We start from the raw sequence: 17,311 nt of genomic DNA, 5'->3' as shown, positions 1-17,311 counted from the left end.
GTTCAAATTTATTTCTGTTACTTTTTAGCCAAACAGTTCTCATTAAGAAATGTCTGCCCAAGACTCAGGCCAACTCCAGTTCATGCCTCAACAAAAATTGCAAATCATCACAACCATTGATCTTCAAGATCGTTCACAAACAATAAATCTATAAATGGCAAGGGTGCACTGAGTTGAATTGGGTCTTCAAGCTCCATAGCTAGTTCTTTACACGGTCAGAATCCAAACCGAAGTCTCTTGACACTCATTCCATTGCTCATCTCATTTCCCAAAGTGTTCATTTATGTTATTTTAGAAGTTATAAGGTTCTTTTCTCTTCTGAAACCTCACAAAGAGGTTTGTGATAAAATAGCAATTAACTAATATCTTTGCCAATAGATACCTGAGAACTGTGGGATGTTCGTTCATTATCCATTTATTCATTCAGCAAATATTTATTGCGTGCTTATGTGGCAGGCATTGTCCTTGGTGCTAGGGACATTCTAGTTAAGGGAGTCTTGACAGTAAAGTAAATGGGTCAAATATATGTCATGTCACATATAAATGCATACTATGGGCAAGAATATAGAGGGAAGGGCATTAGCAATGTCAGGAGGTCAAGATGGACATCTCAGGATGGACAAAAACAATTTCCCTGAGAAGACAACATTTAAACACAAGCACCCTGAGAATGGAATGGAAGCAAGAATAAAGGAAGAATGAAATGAGGTATAAAGAAAGAATGAATGCAAAGTGAATTGCCAGGGATGCCTGGATGGCTCAGTGGTTGAACATCTGCCTTTGGCTCAGGGCATGATCCTGACGTTGAGTCCCACATCAGGCCTCCTCAGGGTAGCCTGCTTCTCTCTCTCTCTCTCTCTCTCTCTCTCTCTGTCTCTCTCAGTCTCTCATTAATAAATAAATAAAATCCTTAAAAAAACAAAAACAAGTGAATTTCCAGTAGCTCTTGGGTAGCCTCCTAGGCCTGATTTCTTGGTCTTTTCCTGGACCCAAGAAGGTAACAATGATAGAGAGCCAGCAAGGGTCTTCTGCAAGGCAAAGAAGTCACAGGACCAGCAGAACTGATCAGCAAGCTGAGATAGCAATCCTGCCTCCCGAGGAGTAAACAACAGAAATAGAAGCTTTCAGAACCAGGGCTTCCCACTTCCAGAGCAGAGCTTTAAATTCCTTGGATTCTTTCTCTCTCATATAGATTTCACACACAACACACACACACACACACACACACACACACACACACACTGGGGTGCATGCAACACATCAGTTCCTAACAGAAAACCTAACAAAACATCTCCTCACTGCTTTTGGAAGCTTTGAGGCAAACTCCTAAGACTTCTCTGATTTCACCAGGTTACTTATATGGGGAATCTAGCAAGACCAAGATACTATTTGAATACACACAATATGAAATCCTACCACTAAAACAATCAAAAAAGCTATGAAAAATAATTCCACCAAATTAGGTAGCAATTCCCAGAAATTAATCTGTTTCTGCAACTCAGCAGGGTCCCCCTGATGTCATCTAGGAAGGTTCAAGACCCTGATATCACCATGATATCATCCATCCTCTGAATCATCCATCCTCTTTCATCCATCCTCTGAATCAACATGGGCCTCCTCCTGTATTTTCTATGGAAAGCATGGGTTTTGGAGTCAGACAGACTTGGGTTCAAATCCCAGTTCTGTGTTTTACAGAAACTTGTTTTTAGGCTTAATTTTTTATCTGTTTTTTTTTTTAATCACTGCACAATCTTTTCCACCTATTGTATATTCCCAGAGGCAGACATTGTTTTCTTGACTATATTTCTCAATAAGCTACTTCATGAGTCCTCCTAGGGGCATTCTGGAGTAACAATGGATGGTCTCAAGCTGTTTCCTAGGAGCTTTCTGTTTCCCTGTCTCATACAGCCTTTTAAAACCCCATCATCCCAAGAAATTCAGCTCTGGCTTAGCTTGCAGATCATGTTCAGCAAAACAGAAGTTTCAATCTCTCTACTTCACTCTCCCAGCTAATGACTTCCATCCTCAAGGCTCACTCAGGTTTTGAGATGGCTATGGAGTTCTAGCCATCCTAGACATCTGTATTACAAGTCAGAAGGAGGAAAAGCAGAAAGACAACAAGGGGCTCCTCCAAGCTGAGTCACTCTCCTTCAAGACCCCCTTCCAGAAGTGCCACCTACATCTCATTGGCTAGCACTTTGTTACACAGCCACACATCACTGCAGGAAAGGTAGCAACATCTCCTCCGCTAAAAATGAAGAGCTGTCACGAAGGAGGAAGAGAATAAATGAGTGGGCCCCCAGTGGTCTCTGCCAAAAGTACTGGAAGCTACTATTCAGACACATAGAGATGGAGGCCACCCACACATGGATCCCACATTAAATGAGGATCTCATGCCCTCATGCCTTTGCACCTTTGCGCAGGCTCATCACCAAGCTGTAGGCTTTTCTACCCTTTCGAGCTAACTCTAGTCTTTCTTTGAGACATCACTGCTATGGTATCTCCAGAAAATTTTCCTTAGCCACCATGTAGTTCCTTACACCTCACTCTCTGTTTTTGATTATTGCAGTGCTTTTCACATTCCTTGTAACTCTATCTTTACTGAGCTTACCAGAGTAAGAACCAGAATAAGAATACAGCTCTGTCCTATACTAAGTGCCAGTCATTTATATATTCCTATTATTTCCTTCCCTGCCCCCTTTTTCTTTCTTGCTGCCCACTTTTCTTTCCATATTTTTCTTTCTGTCATTCCTTTCCCTGTCAGGGGCACTGAAGGTAGGTCACCATGAAGTTCCACTGATGGTCTATAAGGTCAAAGAGTATCCTGATCCTGAATCCATTATATCAAAGCTTCAAAGACAGAAATGGGTCACTAATGGGGCTAAAAAGTCAGTATAACTCCCAATCTGCCTTAACTTACTCTTAGGAAAGAATTTATGCTCCAGGAAAAGGTGGTCCAAACTATGCCATTTCAATGTCCTTGACCTTGAGAAATTACTGTTTCCCTTGTAGGACACCATGACAAAAATTGTGGCAAGATTAAAAAAAAAATGCTGCTTCTTCTACAGAGTGCATGTAGATTTTACATGAACTGTGATCATTCTTGTGTCACCTCAAGTACCTTCTCCCAACTGGACCTTCAGGCCATACCTCTATGGTTGCGACAAATCACCAAAGAACTGGGAAAACTTCAGTTAAGAAAAAGCAATTGGTACACAGGCCTTTCCTTAAGCTCTTGTGGACCAGAAGGTCCCTACTTGTTCAGAAGTGTCACATCTTAGAGGTGGCCTATAGCAGGGATGGGGCAGAGGTGATAGATGTGTTAATGAGCTTCCTAGGTAATGAGGGCTTGCTGCAAACATCCTATGAAGAAAGGCCCAAAAGTATGAAGGAGAAATTCTCTGACAGCACAACCCGAAGCAATGAAGGGCAAACCACATCTGGAGAGGCACATTATCAGATTTAGTATCAATTTCTAGGTTTATTTCCTTTTTATTTATTATACTCAATCCTGTAAAGTCATGTTTAAATGTTCCTTACTAATCTTTGTGGGCTCTACAGCATAAAGAAAGAGGTCTCAGGTCAATATATGGCTCAGGGGTGAAAGTAGAAATAGTTTCTTCTTCCCATCCCCCCAGGTCAAGGAAGTAGCTGAAATTATAATTCCTGAGGAGACAAGAAGTATTTACTTTTCCTAAGAAAGGTTATAATCTATAGCATAAGAAAAATAAGACACAATTGTCTGCTAAAGAACTAACTAGGGCACAATGGAAAACACCTAATATTTTGATCAAAAAACCTGGGTTTGGACCTCTGTCCAGCCACTGACTGCTTCAGAACCAGCTATTTAACCTTCCTAAGAACCAATTTCTTCCACTGTAAAAGATGGATTATAAACTCTACTTCAGAGTGATGTGATAACGATTGAATGAGATTTTAAACCAAAATATAAATAACATGTCTCATATTAGGATAGGCATCCTTAAATGCACTTTTGAACCTAATTCTGACCCTGGAAGAGCAAATACTAGAGCCTGGACTCATACTCTTTTCCTAAAGCTAGTTATTTTTCCTTCTATCTGGAACATGAGTCTCTCTTCCACCTACCCCATCAGTTAGTTGACTCCTCCTAAATACCTCAAGACACTGACATGATTTCATATAACTATTATCAACAAATTCATATTGAGTACCTAATACTAAAGTACTCTCCTAAGCATTGACAGGAAATTGGGTGGCATGGCAGGATACAGGGTCAGCTAAGGGAGATTTACTATATTCAGGACCTTACAGTTTATGTGGAAGACAAGACTAAACTACTAGGGAGCATCAGCAAACTATAGCCCTCATTCCAAAGTTTGGGGAACCAAATTGGTATTTCTGCCAAGTTGCTCAGTATGTCTATTCTTTTTATACATTCAGGAACAAGGAGGAAAAGTACAGAGAGGATCCATGGGCACACTGAGAGTTGTGCCCATGTGAGATAGATTTATGCCAGAACTTCATTTATCATCTGATCACAAGAAGTTCCCATTTTGACTAGTGGATCACAGAGGCATTTGGGAACCCAGGTATCAGTGTCAATTCAGAGCCAGTTCTGTGTGGAGTAAATCCCTGAAAGGTCTGAAGATTTCCATTTACCTAATGCACACTAACTCTAGTAAATGGCCAAAGGCCCCTTTGGGGAAGGCGTGGAAGAATATTTACAGAACATGGTTATAGCAGGGTTGCATGTTCATCCTCAAGGGAGGCCAGCTTCCCCCTCATTCAAGAGACTCAGGCTCTGAGATCTGTCTTACGCCTGAACAGAAGAAGCTAAAGCTCTATTGAGACCAGTCAGATTAAGTTCCTGGACATCAGATCTACAGTGTTTCTGTTATATAGAGGAAGTAATATTTTAGTAGGCTGCCCATCTATTTCATTCGTAGGGACACAGCAATCAATTATTCATGGTCAAAAAGCCCAGCAGGTTATTCAGTTTACTTCTTTGTCCTTCCTGACCATTACAGTGATTGTGTCTACCTTGTCTCCAGCAGTTAAGAGCTACTTCTTAGCCATAAATTTTCCAGGATCCCCATGGAAATCAGGGAGCATATCTAGGAGTTACATCTCCTCTTATGTACAGAAGAAGACACCATAATGCTTTTCAAAGATGCTCATGTTCTTGTCACTAACATGTTTCCCAATTTCTCCTCTTAACAAAAGGAAGAAATAAAGAGAATGTCCAGGGGCTCTTTGGGCCTATAACAGGAGTGAAGGAGATGCAATTTACATATGAGAAATTCATTCTCATATTCCTATTTCATCCAACATTTGGAGTCAATCTTCTACTTTATGCTCCAATATCACTCAATATAGGCCCTTTTTAAGTCAAAATTTTGGCCAACCAATCAGGTAAACTAATTTCCAGAGCGACTTCTTTAAAAAAAAGATTTTATTTATTTATTCTTGAGAGACACAGAGAGAGAGGTAAGGCATGGGCAGAGGGAGTAGCAGGCTCCCTGCAGGGAGCCTGAAGTGGAACTCTATCCCAGGACCCCAGGATCACAACTTGAGCCAAAGGCAGACATTCAACCACTGAGCCACCTAGATGCTTCTCTAAAGCCACTTCTAACATTAGATCCATCATCTCTGTTACATGCACCTATATAATGAATTTGGTTTGATCCAGTTTTATTTTCTGTCCTCCTTATGCTAACACCCTTAGAATTTATTCTCACATGTGTTTCATGCACTTTTGTGCTGGTATAAATTAGCAACATCTCACATTTATAAGGGAGGATTAACAGGAACAGGGGCTGGGAGACTTGAGGAGAATAGGCACCTTGACAAGGCACCTGTTCTAGGTGAGGTTATTACTGGATCTTCAACAAAGAAAGAGCTGATTTCATCAGCCCTAGAAGAGCAGGCTGCTTCCTCTAACAGGGAAGGCTTAAAAAGACTTGGGAGTTCAGACCTCAGTTTCTAACAAGTCAACCCAACCAGAAACTTGGTTTGTCTATGACTTCAACCTACATTGTGGTTCTACAACACGACTAAATTTCAAGTGTAATATTCACCATGATTTTCCTTGTACATGGAAAGAGATCCTTTTTGGCTCACTATAAAAGCACCCTGGTTGTATGAATGTCTCAGTTATAAATTTAAACTTATCATCATTTATATGTGAGGTCTGTAGTACAGTTAGAAGCATCTATTCCATATTACAGTTCTTATAGTCATTATTATTGCCATATTAGTCAAATCCAGTAGCTACCTGGTCCTCAAGACACTTGGTACAATAATCACTTTTTCACAATCAATCATAGGTGGCAATTTTATCATATTATCATTGCACGCTATAAATTAGTAGTAACCCATTTTCCATTGGCAAGGAGTTCAATATTGTATTCAAAGCTAGTGAAAAAAAGCAAACCAGGCCCAGACATTTTTGAGTGTCTTTTCTTCTAAACACTTCCATTACCAACATTCTACCAGCCAGTGTCCAATCAGGAAAGTAGATAATAGTAGTAATAGCAATAGAAAAAAGTTTAATTAGCTACACAAGTATTGGAGGGCTGAGAAAGCAAAAAGAAAACATTGAGCTATCATGTTGCTATTAACTAAAAGAAGCAGCCACCACAGCTAGGGCTGGGAGACAAAAGGAAGAGGCTGAGATTATCAGAACAGAAGCCTGAAGGAGGACCCTCAAGAAGCTGGGCTCATACCACTGAGGAGAGGGCATAATTGAATGCTGCTAACCCCTAGGAATTCATAACAAGAACCCAGGTTGCTGGGACTCAGATCTCAGAAGAGTTTTGCAGCTGCTGACCCTGCCCAGCTACTGGTGATATCTCTGAAAGGTCACTCTAAGGCTGGGTCCAGTGGTACTGAAAGGAGCTGAAGGACAGAACTAACTCTTGCATACAAAGTGAAATGTTCCTGCTGAGCATTGCTGATAGGTACAGAAGTAATTTAGAAAGCAAAATTACCTTCCAATCTCCTTCTAGAATTCCCTACTGCAGAACCAAACAGGGACACAGATGACAAAGAAACATGTCTTTCCAAAACTGACACAAGAAAAATAGAAAAACTTTAAGTTCAGACCATTAAATAAATTTGAGCAGAAGTTTAAAGTCTTCCTATACAGCAACCGAGAAATCCGATGGATTCACTGGCAGGTGCTACCAATTAGTCAAGGAAAAAATAATTCCAATTATACACAACCTTTCCCCAACTCATTATATGAAGCTAACATAACTTTTATATCAAACTCAACAAGGATAGTACAGAGAAAATTATATTTCTGTTTCATTCATGAACATAGATACAAAAATCCTAACCAAAATACTACTAAGATGAATTCAGCAACAAATAAAAATGAATAATAAATCTTACCAAATTGGATTTATTCCAAAAGTGCAAAGTTGATTACATGTTAGAAAATCAATTAGTATAACCAAACACAATGACATGCTAAAGAAAATATAATACGAAAATCTTATCAGATGAATTTTAAAAAGTACTTGATAAAATTCAATGTCCATTCATAAATTTTTTAAATATTTAGAGTGCTTAGGAATAGAAATAATTTGCCTGCCATGATAAAGTTTATCTATTTAAAAAATTATAGACAATACAGTACTTAAAGGCTAAACTCTGAAAGTTTTCCTTTTGAGATATGGACCAAAGGAAAGATTTCTCTATCATTATTTAAGTTCAATACTGTATTAGAGATGCCAGCCCATGCAGTGAAGCAAAATAGGGAAATAAAAGGGATACTGAAGAAAAAGAAGAAACAATACCATCATTATACACAGATGATGTGATGGTGTACATTTAAAAATCTGGAAGAATCTACAGATTAATTATTTGTATTAATAAGAAAATGTCAAGGTTCCTATATATGTCATCAAGGTATAAAAATCATGGTACAAACCACTCTGAGATAAGACAGTAGTTTCTTTTGGACCAATACTCCCACAGATAACATTTATAAAATACTTAAAAACCAACTATTTAAGGGCATATTGGGCAACCAAAAGCACTCAGAAACTGGTAAAGAGTCAAACTTTAAAGTAGGGAAATTGTGCTCAGTCTGTTTTTGCCTGAGGATACTCCATTGTCTATATAACATGAGACCTCTAGATTAAAACAGAAAGCTTCTGGCTTACTGGCTTAAGGAGTCAGGAAATGGGCTTCCATAGCAGCTGAGTAGTAAAATGAAACGTCTGGAAAAGACTGAGGCATGACAAGAGCCTCCATATCTACACTTAATTCCATATAAATCCTTGATCAACCCCTGAACTTCATATAAATGGGAGAGAATCTCAGGAGACCAATGGGGAAACAACAGCTGCATGCCTGAAAGAACTGAGCCAGAGCAAGGATTTCAATTATTGCCTACTCTAGAAGAAAGAGTTTGGAGTTTCAGACCAGCCAATTTAACTACTTGCTAGAATAGAAATAAACATTCTCCAAAGGAAGTTAAAGAATACACAGTCTGTACAACTTATCATTAACAATGTCTAGTGTACAATAAAAAATTACTAGACATTGAGGGGGGTGGGGGAATAAACAGAAGAATGTGACTTAAGAAAGAAAACATTGTCTGTATAAGCCAAAGTCTACATGTCGCAGATGTTAGTATTAACAGAAAAAAACTAAAAGTAATTACTATAAATATGATCAAAGACTTTAAGGAGCAAATTTCACAATAAATAAGCAGATAGGAATGCCACCAGAGAAATGGAAACTATTGAAAAGGACCAAATGAAAATTTAGAATTAAAATTACAGTATCTAAAATGAAAAGATGACTAGATAGTGTTAACAGCATATTAGACACAGTAGAAGATAGGGCCAGCAAGTATATTGATAAATCATTAGAGAGTACAAAATCTGAAGGGAAAAAAAAAGAAGAAAATATTTTTGAGAAAGGAATAAAATCTCAATACCAGCAGGAAAATACCAGGAGTCAAACATTCATGTAATGAGAGTCCCTGACTGGAAGGAGAGAAGGACTGGAGAAGAATACATATTTAAAGAAATATGGGGCAGGGAAGCCTGGATGGCTCAGCTGTTGAGCACCTGCTTTTGACTAAGACCATGATCCTGGGGTCCCAGAATCGAGTCCTACATCAGCCCCCTGCATGGAGCCTGCTTCTCCCTCTGCCTATATCTCTGCCTCTCTCTGTGTGTCTCTCATGAATAAATAAATAAAATATTTTTTTAAAAATATGGGGCAAACTTTCCAAATTTATTTGAAAAACATAAATCTACACACCTACTAGGGAGGTCAGCAAATCCTATGAAGGATAATTCCTATGAAAACCACATGTAGGTGAATTATAGTAAAAATGTTGAAAACTAATGATAAATTGATAATTTTGAAAGCAAAGGGAAATGATATATTGCATACAGAGAACGAACAATAGGAATTATGGCTGAGTCCCTCATAAAAAAGAAAAAGAAAGAAATACGATGGAAGCCAAAAGACCATGTAAAGAAATCTTTCAATGTTCAAAAGGAAAAAAAAAAATCTATCATCCCAGAACTCTGCATCAAATGAAAATACCTTTCAAAACTAATGCTGAAATTTTCAGGACAATGAAAACTGAAAGAATAAACCAGCAATGAACCTGAACTATAAGAAATGCAAAAAGAACTTATTTAGATTGGAGGGAAATAATGCCATATGAAAACTAGGATTTACAGGAGAGAATAAAAGTACCAAAAATGGTTAATAGTAGATTAACATAACAGAATATATTTTTGTTTCTTTCTTTTAAAATCCTTGTAAAAGTGTATAACTGTTTAAAAAAAAACAATGGCAGTGTATTGTGGGATTCTTAACATATGCAGATGTAATGCATCAATAGCACAAAGGACTCCAGAGCAGGAATTAACATATACTCTTGCAAGACTCAAATTTCATGTGAAGGGATAAAATATTAACTCTAAAAATGCTCTGATAAGTTAAGGATGCATATTTTAATCCTTATAGAAACCACTAAGGATACAAAAGAAAGAAAGGTGGAAATAGGAAGAGAGGAGGAGGAGGGGGGAAAAAGGAGAAAGGAAGGAAGGAAGGCATAAATGAAGGGAGGAAAAAAGGAAGCAAGGAAGAAAGAAAAGAAGGGAATCTTGGCTTTGATTTTCCCAAAAGAAGACAGGAAAGGAAAAGCAAAAAAAGCAAACCAGGTGGGGTAATAGACAACAAATGGCAAATGGTGGGGCGAAATTAAACCATATCAATAATTATGTTAAATGTTAATTGACTAAAAACTCCAATTAAAAGACAGAGATTGACAGACTGGATTTCAAAAGTAAGTTTCAACTATCTGCTGCGCATGAGAGATGTGCTTTAAATCAAAAGACACAGGTTGAAAGTAAGATGACAGAAAAAGATATACCATGTAGACACTAATCATAAGAAAGCTAGAGAGCCTATATTAATAACAGACAAAATGGATTTCAAAAGAAGTATTACCAGAAATAAAAAGTGACACTTCATAATGATTAAAAGTTTAATTAATCAGAAGGAGATGACAATAATAAATCCCCATGCACTTAATAACAGAATTTTAAAACACAGGAAGCAAAAACTGACAAAATAAAGAAATAGGTATATCCATGAAAATTGAAGGTTAACCCATTCTCTAAGTAACCACAGGATAACTAAACAAAATAATAAAAATTAGGAGATCTGAACACTATCAGCCACCTTCATCTCATTATCATTTACAGAACACTCCACCAATGACAGAAAAATATATACTTCTCCAAGGCCACATGGAACATTCACCAAGATAAACCATAAATCAAGGCTCAATATATTTCAAAAACCTGAAGGGGAATTCATGCAGCAGCATACCTTCAGGCCTAGCACAGGAATGTGAATACATCATCACTGGATTATAATTTAAGATAATAATTTTGGAGTCTATACATATATATACACATACAAACATGCATATTTATAAATATGCATATATTATGTGATAAACCAAATGGGGCAGAATGTAAATAACCAATGAATCTGGTAAAAATATATATGGGAGTTCCTTGTACCATCCTTACAACTTGTCTGTAATTTTAAAATTATAACAAAAGGTTTTCAAAGTATTCCTATATACCAGCAACAGGAAATGAAATATTTTAAAAGATACCATTTATAGCAAAATATCTAAGAATAAGTCTATACGGGGAGAATTACAAAATTTTGTTGAAAGATTTCAAAGAAGATCTAAATAGAGAATTATACTGTATTCATTAACTGTAAAAGTCAGTATTATAAAGGCTTAAATAATCCCAAATTGTTTTGTAGACTTAGTAGTATTTAAATCAAACTTTCAACAAGATTTTTTTAGAACTTGACAAGTTGATTCTAAAATTTATACAAAAATGCAAAAAGATAAGATTAAGCAAAACACTCTAGACAAGGAAGAAAAGGTAGGAGGACCTGCTCTACCAGATATTAAGACATCATAAATCCATAGTAATTAAGGTTGTATAATAGCAATGCAGGGATAGACCTCTACGTATGGACATTTGATATATGACAGAGATGTCATTGTAGATCAAAGAGAAATGAATGAATTTGCCAACACGTGCCCAATAAGTATATGAAAATATGCTCAACATTATTAGCCACCAGGGAAATATATATTAAAATACAGATATCACAACATACACTAGAATAGTTAATATTAAAAAGACAGAACATACCAGGCACTTACGAGGATATGAAGCAGCCAGAACTATCTATAATTAAACATATATGCAATTATATATTTCATGTTATCTCACAGGCTGATGGCATGAAAAGTATAAAACAGTAGAACTACTTTAGAAAGCTGTTTGGTGGCTTCTTTAATCCATCCTGAATTCTTCCTGTGGTTCCTCTGGTTTTTGTGTGTAAAGCTGGTTGGTGGTTTGACTTATAATGTCAAAATTATACCTACTGTACATCCCATCAATGCCACTCCTCCATAACTTAGCATTTGTCTTGGGAGCTTCGTTAATAAATGCCATGGGGCACCTGGGTGGCTTAGTCAGTTGAGTGGCTGACTCTTGATCTTGGCTCAGGTCATGATCTCGGGGTCCTGGGATGGAACCCCACATCTTACTCCACACTCAGAAAGGAGTCTGCTTGAGGATTTTTTCTCTCCCTCTCCCTCTGCCCCTTCCCCCACTCATGCTCACTCGTTCTCTCTCCCTCTAAAATAAATAAATAAATATTTTAAAAAAATACTTGCCAAAAACTGGGAACATTCAAAATGCCCATGAATGTAAGAATGGATAAACTGTGATCCATTTATACACAGAATACTCCTCAGCAGTAAAAAGGAACAAACTACGGTTATATCCAACAACATGAATGAATCGCAAAAGCGTTCTGCTAAGTAACTAAAAGAACACAGCCACAAAAGAGTATTTTTTGGATCATTCCGTTTACCAAATATCTGGAAGAGACAAACCTATGGCAATAGAAAAAAGATCAGTGATGGGAGAGGGAACTGACTCTGCAAAGGGGCAGCAGAGAACTTTTGGGGGTGATGAAAATGTTCTATGTCTTGATGGCGGTGGTAAATACATGATGGTATACACTTTGTCAAAAGTCATCAAACTGCACTCCAAAAGAATGAATTCTATTGTGTGCAACTTAAATCTCAGTAAATTTGATTTTTGAAATTTTAGCTAAAGGAAAAACCACAATGAGATCTCCTTAAATACAGACCAGACTAGCAATATAGTAAATTGGTTGATAACAAATTTTGGCAAGGATGAGACACTGCAGGAGCAGTTGCAGACCAGGTTGTCAGAAAGCAGGCTCTGAGGTGGAGACTGGTATGGGAGAAGTTCATAATAAAGGGACGGTGGAAAGAACAGGAAAAGAAAAGTTGCTAAGGCATGGGCCTGACCAAGCCCTGATCTGGAGCTCTGGAGTGAGTGTGGCTCATCAGAGTGGCACCCTAGGGATCCAGAATGGCCCCACCTTTATTCTTCCCCCAACACCCCATCCCCCAGCCATCAGATCCATGCTGTCCCAGGAAGGGCAGATCCCAGGGCAAAGGCAGCTCTGAGGTGGAGACAGGCCCTTGAAAGAGCCGAGCTGGGCAGCAAGTCTCCCTGCAAGTAGGGTCTACCATGGTAGCAAACACGCTGTATTGATGATGTTGTGACTTAACACAACCATTTTGGGCATCAGTCTGATGAAGCTGAGATGTGCCTGCCCTATGATCCAGTATTCAATCCTTGGTACATACCCTAGGGAAAGGTATTCTCCCAAGGTCATGAGATAAATGCTCATCATAGCACCGTTCATAATAATCCCATGCTGGGTGACAACTCAAAAACTCATTTTGTAAATTACAGTATATTAATATAAAGAAATTATGAATAATTTTTTTATCAATATATATACAATGTATGCAATGTAGATACTGACAAAAATGAGCAAGATATAGCAACAAGATTCACAAAGGTGACTCTCATCAACATCATGTTGACCAAAAAAGAAGGCACAGAAGAATACATACAGTATGATTTCCTTCATACAAAGATTACACATTGGCAGAGCTAAACCCTATGGTTTGGGAATGAATATATAAATTATAGATCTAGGAAGTAAAGAAGTGAAATGAGTTTCAAAGAAGTCAGGAAAATGGTTACTCTGGAGGGAGGGAGGGGGTGGTCTGTTGAGAATAGCACACTAGGAAAAGTGACCAAGGTTTTATCACCCATGGGTGTCCACTTTACAATTATTAATCAAGCTGTACGTATATGTTGGAGGTACTTTTCTTTGTGCGTGTTATATTTCACAACAGAAACAAGGGGGAAATGGCAGATATGTGATGGTTAAAGGAAATAAGCTAGTTTGGGGCCTGAAAAGAAAGAGCGGCTTTAGGGGGTCATATAATGGTTATTGATCATCTAAAGAGCCGCCCTACAGAGCCCAGCTAGGACTTTTGAGACAAAGAATCTTCTAATGATTCAAACACATGAAATGGGCCTCCGGGCTCAGCTTCTCCTGGGTCTGTGCAATCCGAAGCCGGGATGACTGGCCTGGGACGGAGGGCAGGCCAGGTGATCTCAACCTGTCTTCCAGCTCTGAAGTCTCAGGGACAAAGGAAGGAGAGAGTGCAAAGGCTGATGGTAGCCAGGAATAAAAGAACAAAGAATGAAAGAACACGTGTTTATTTTTAAAACAAACATCAGTTAATGGATCCTTGCCGTGCGAGCTCATTTACCCTGCCATTTCTCCTTGGAAGTGCCTGCTGTTTGCACATAGGCAGAGCGTGTTTCTTAGCTGGACCTGTTCTGCTGGTGGCCCTCTGTGCTCTCGGTCTCGGCCCTCCAGTGTCTCCCAGGGGAACTCCTCCGGCTGCCCCGAGTCCATCTGAGACTGCGCATGAGGGCTTGTCTTCCAGACCCACTCCCAGGTTGATCACCACCCAGAAAAATGAAGAGCAGAGGGATGCAAGGCGAGGAATACCAATAATGCCACTTTTGGTGATGACGACGAGCTCTGGCCAGGTGTTCAGCATACATTTCTTCATTTAAATAATCAAGCTCTGTTTATGTCTCCCACCCAGACTCCCATAAGATGAATCCACCCCTGCGTGCCCCAGCAATCAGGAACGGTCTGGCCGAAGGTGAGCACACTTGGGTTCAGACAACATTTAGGGTGCGGGTGGGGAGAAGGGCATCTGGTCCTTATTGCGAGAGGAGCAGGCCGAGACTCTCAGTGCCTAGTCTTCTCATTTCCTTGGGTGCTGCCCCCTTGCTGGTTGGTTATGAACCTTCCCACTGCCCCCGGTGTAGTAACTAACATTAATACAGCACATCCTGTGGGCGAGATACAGAACCAGAAGTTTATCATATGTATTTCATGTACTCATCCTAACACTGTTTTACCGAGGAGCAAACCTAAGCTCAAGGTAGTTAAATAACCTCCATGAGGTCACCCAGCTTGTAAGACAAGGGGAGATTTCAAAAGACCTCACATCCGTACCCAGTGTTTTATTACAACCTGACTTCTGCTCCAACCTCCCACTTCTGTCCAGTGACCGTCCTAATGGGCAACCTGACCTCCCGTTTTTCTCAAGCAAAGGCCCACCTAACCTTCCAGGTCAAGTTCTTTCATATCTTGTCTATTAATGGCATCCCCCTTCCTGACTTCCTTAGTAAAACCCAGGCATGTTCTCCATCCTGCCCTGTACAAATGCTTCTTACCAGTTGCAAAATGTAAATTCTTGCCGTTTTTCTCTATGCCTTTTTCTCCTTAATTTTTGTGAAACCCTAGACATATCATGAGTCTCTTTTCCACAAAGGCTCATTCCGTATTTGCATAGGGAGCAGACAGAGCATGAGGACTACAGGTGTTCCGAGCCCATACTGGTCACAGTGAGTGAGACCTATAAAAAAATCAACAAGTCCAATAGCGTGGGAGAAAACTATTTTCGAGAGTGCGCCTGTGCAGGTGTGTGAGTTTAGAGCTGCTAGGGACCTGCTGGGTGTGTGAGGAAGGGTCCTGGGTCAGCTGGGCAAACTCTCAGCTCTGCTCAGCAGCCGAGGAACCTAGCTCTCCAGCGGGGAACCTAGCCTGCACCACTCCCCAGGTCCGCCACTCAAAGCACAGGTTCGCCTTCACAGAGATTGCCACAACCTCAGTCGGGCCCTGAATCACGCGTGACTCACTTGTCAGCCGATTTCTCTGCAGAAAGCTCTTAGCAGTTAATTTCTGGCTAATTTATTATCCTTCAGCTTAGCCCTACAGCGCCATTAGCCAGGAGCCTGACACGACTGAGTGAAATATTGTCTAATTTATTATCTTATTACTCCTCTGGAACAGGATCAATTAATTACCCATTAAAGTATTTCAGCTGCGGAGATTTATTAGGGGCCCTCTGCATTTTAACAGATGATTAGTTATACATGTTTGTTTGCTTGAAGAGCAGAGACTAGCAAATGAATAGAGGCGATGGAGGAGAGAGAGGAGAGAGGGAGCCGGTGCAGCAGGAGGCAGCTAATGGATCTCCTCTGACTCCGTGAAAATGGAGCAGTCAATGACAAGAATTATCGACTCATTCACTTGCGGTTTTGAGATAACCATATGTACAGCGGAAGGGGAGGAGGGGGAGAAAAACCCTCACTCAACTGCTTTTTCCATTCAATAAATTCGCTTCAGAATATATTGGATTGGGGTTTGATGGCTATTTCGTGTTTTGCAGAGTGCTGACACTGGTATGATTCAGTAATTATTGTTTCTTTTAAGTTATTGCTGTAATTTTGCTCTCTAAGATCCCAATCAATTTCTGCCTCTCAAGGGCACGCTTGAAAAGCGATATTTGAAAACAGCCCTCTGATAGATTGTGCTGCTAGACAGTGGCTGAGACAAATAGCCTAATCTGGCACAAATTAGCTTGGCTTCCACAGATAGTTTTATACAGCGATGTAAATTATATTGTCAGGCCCAGTCACTTTCCTGCTTAGAGTGCAGCTAACAAGGAACCATGGAGACATTACTGGTGCTGCCATGCACTCCCAGGGCCGCTGCAAAGCCATTTGTAAGGGGAGAGAGAGAGGGGAAGGAGGAGAGAGAGAGGGAGAGACTTGGGGTAACAAAAGCAAGGTAGTCAAGCAGAAGTGAGCTAGAACAAGGAGGCGTGGACCAAGCCCTGAGTCCTCTTGATCGGAAGGAACTAACCACTGGAAGGGGAGGCTCCTAGTGTGAGCTGGGCGGGTCCACTCCGTGGGAGAGACGGGGAGGGAGGGAAAAGCTCTGTCTGGAGGGCTGGAAGCAAGAGAGGCAGGGCTCTGCTGGGAAGCAGCACAGAGAGGAGGACATCGGAACCCCATCCTCCTCTCCTGCCTGGAGAAATGGTTTGTGCTGCCTGGCTGGGAGCTGAGCGGAGCTGGAGAGGGGAGAGCTGAGCAGAACAGCAGGCTGAGTGGGCCACTCTAGGAGGGCACGGTGGGACGAGGGCACCGGCTCCCCCCACGGAGGGGCAGGCCCCGGACCCCATGAGCCCAACGGGGCCCCATCCTCCACATCCTGGAGGAGGAGGGAGTTTGCTCAAGGAAAAGAAGCCTACCTCAAAGGTGCTCTTCATGTGCCCACCTGCCAAACATCCTGACCCCGTCTCCTCTGCCTGGCTTTCAGAATCCTCCAGAATGGGGCTCCAAATGCCTTGGCCACCACAACCCCATGCTCCTCATCACCTCCCCTCACCCCAGTCAGATCCATCCCCTTCACCATCCTCCTCCTTCCCTGACACTCCTCCTTCCCTTTTTTACTCTCTCCCCTCCAGTGCCCTGTCTTCTTA

The sequence above is a fragment of the Vulpes vulpes genome, chromosome 7 (genome assembly GCF_048418805.1).
Source record: "Vulpes vulpes isolate BD-2025 chromosome 7, VulVul3, whole genome shotgun sequence".
Taxonomy (NCBI): domain Eukaryota; kingdom Metazoa; phylum Chordata; class Mammalia; order Carnivora; family Canidae; genus Vulpes; species Vulpes vulpes.
The sequence above is the reverse complement of the archived record's forward strand: the minus strand, read 5'-3'. Positions refer to the sequence as shown.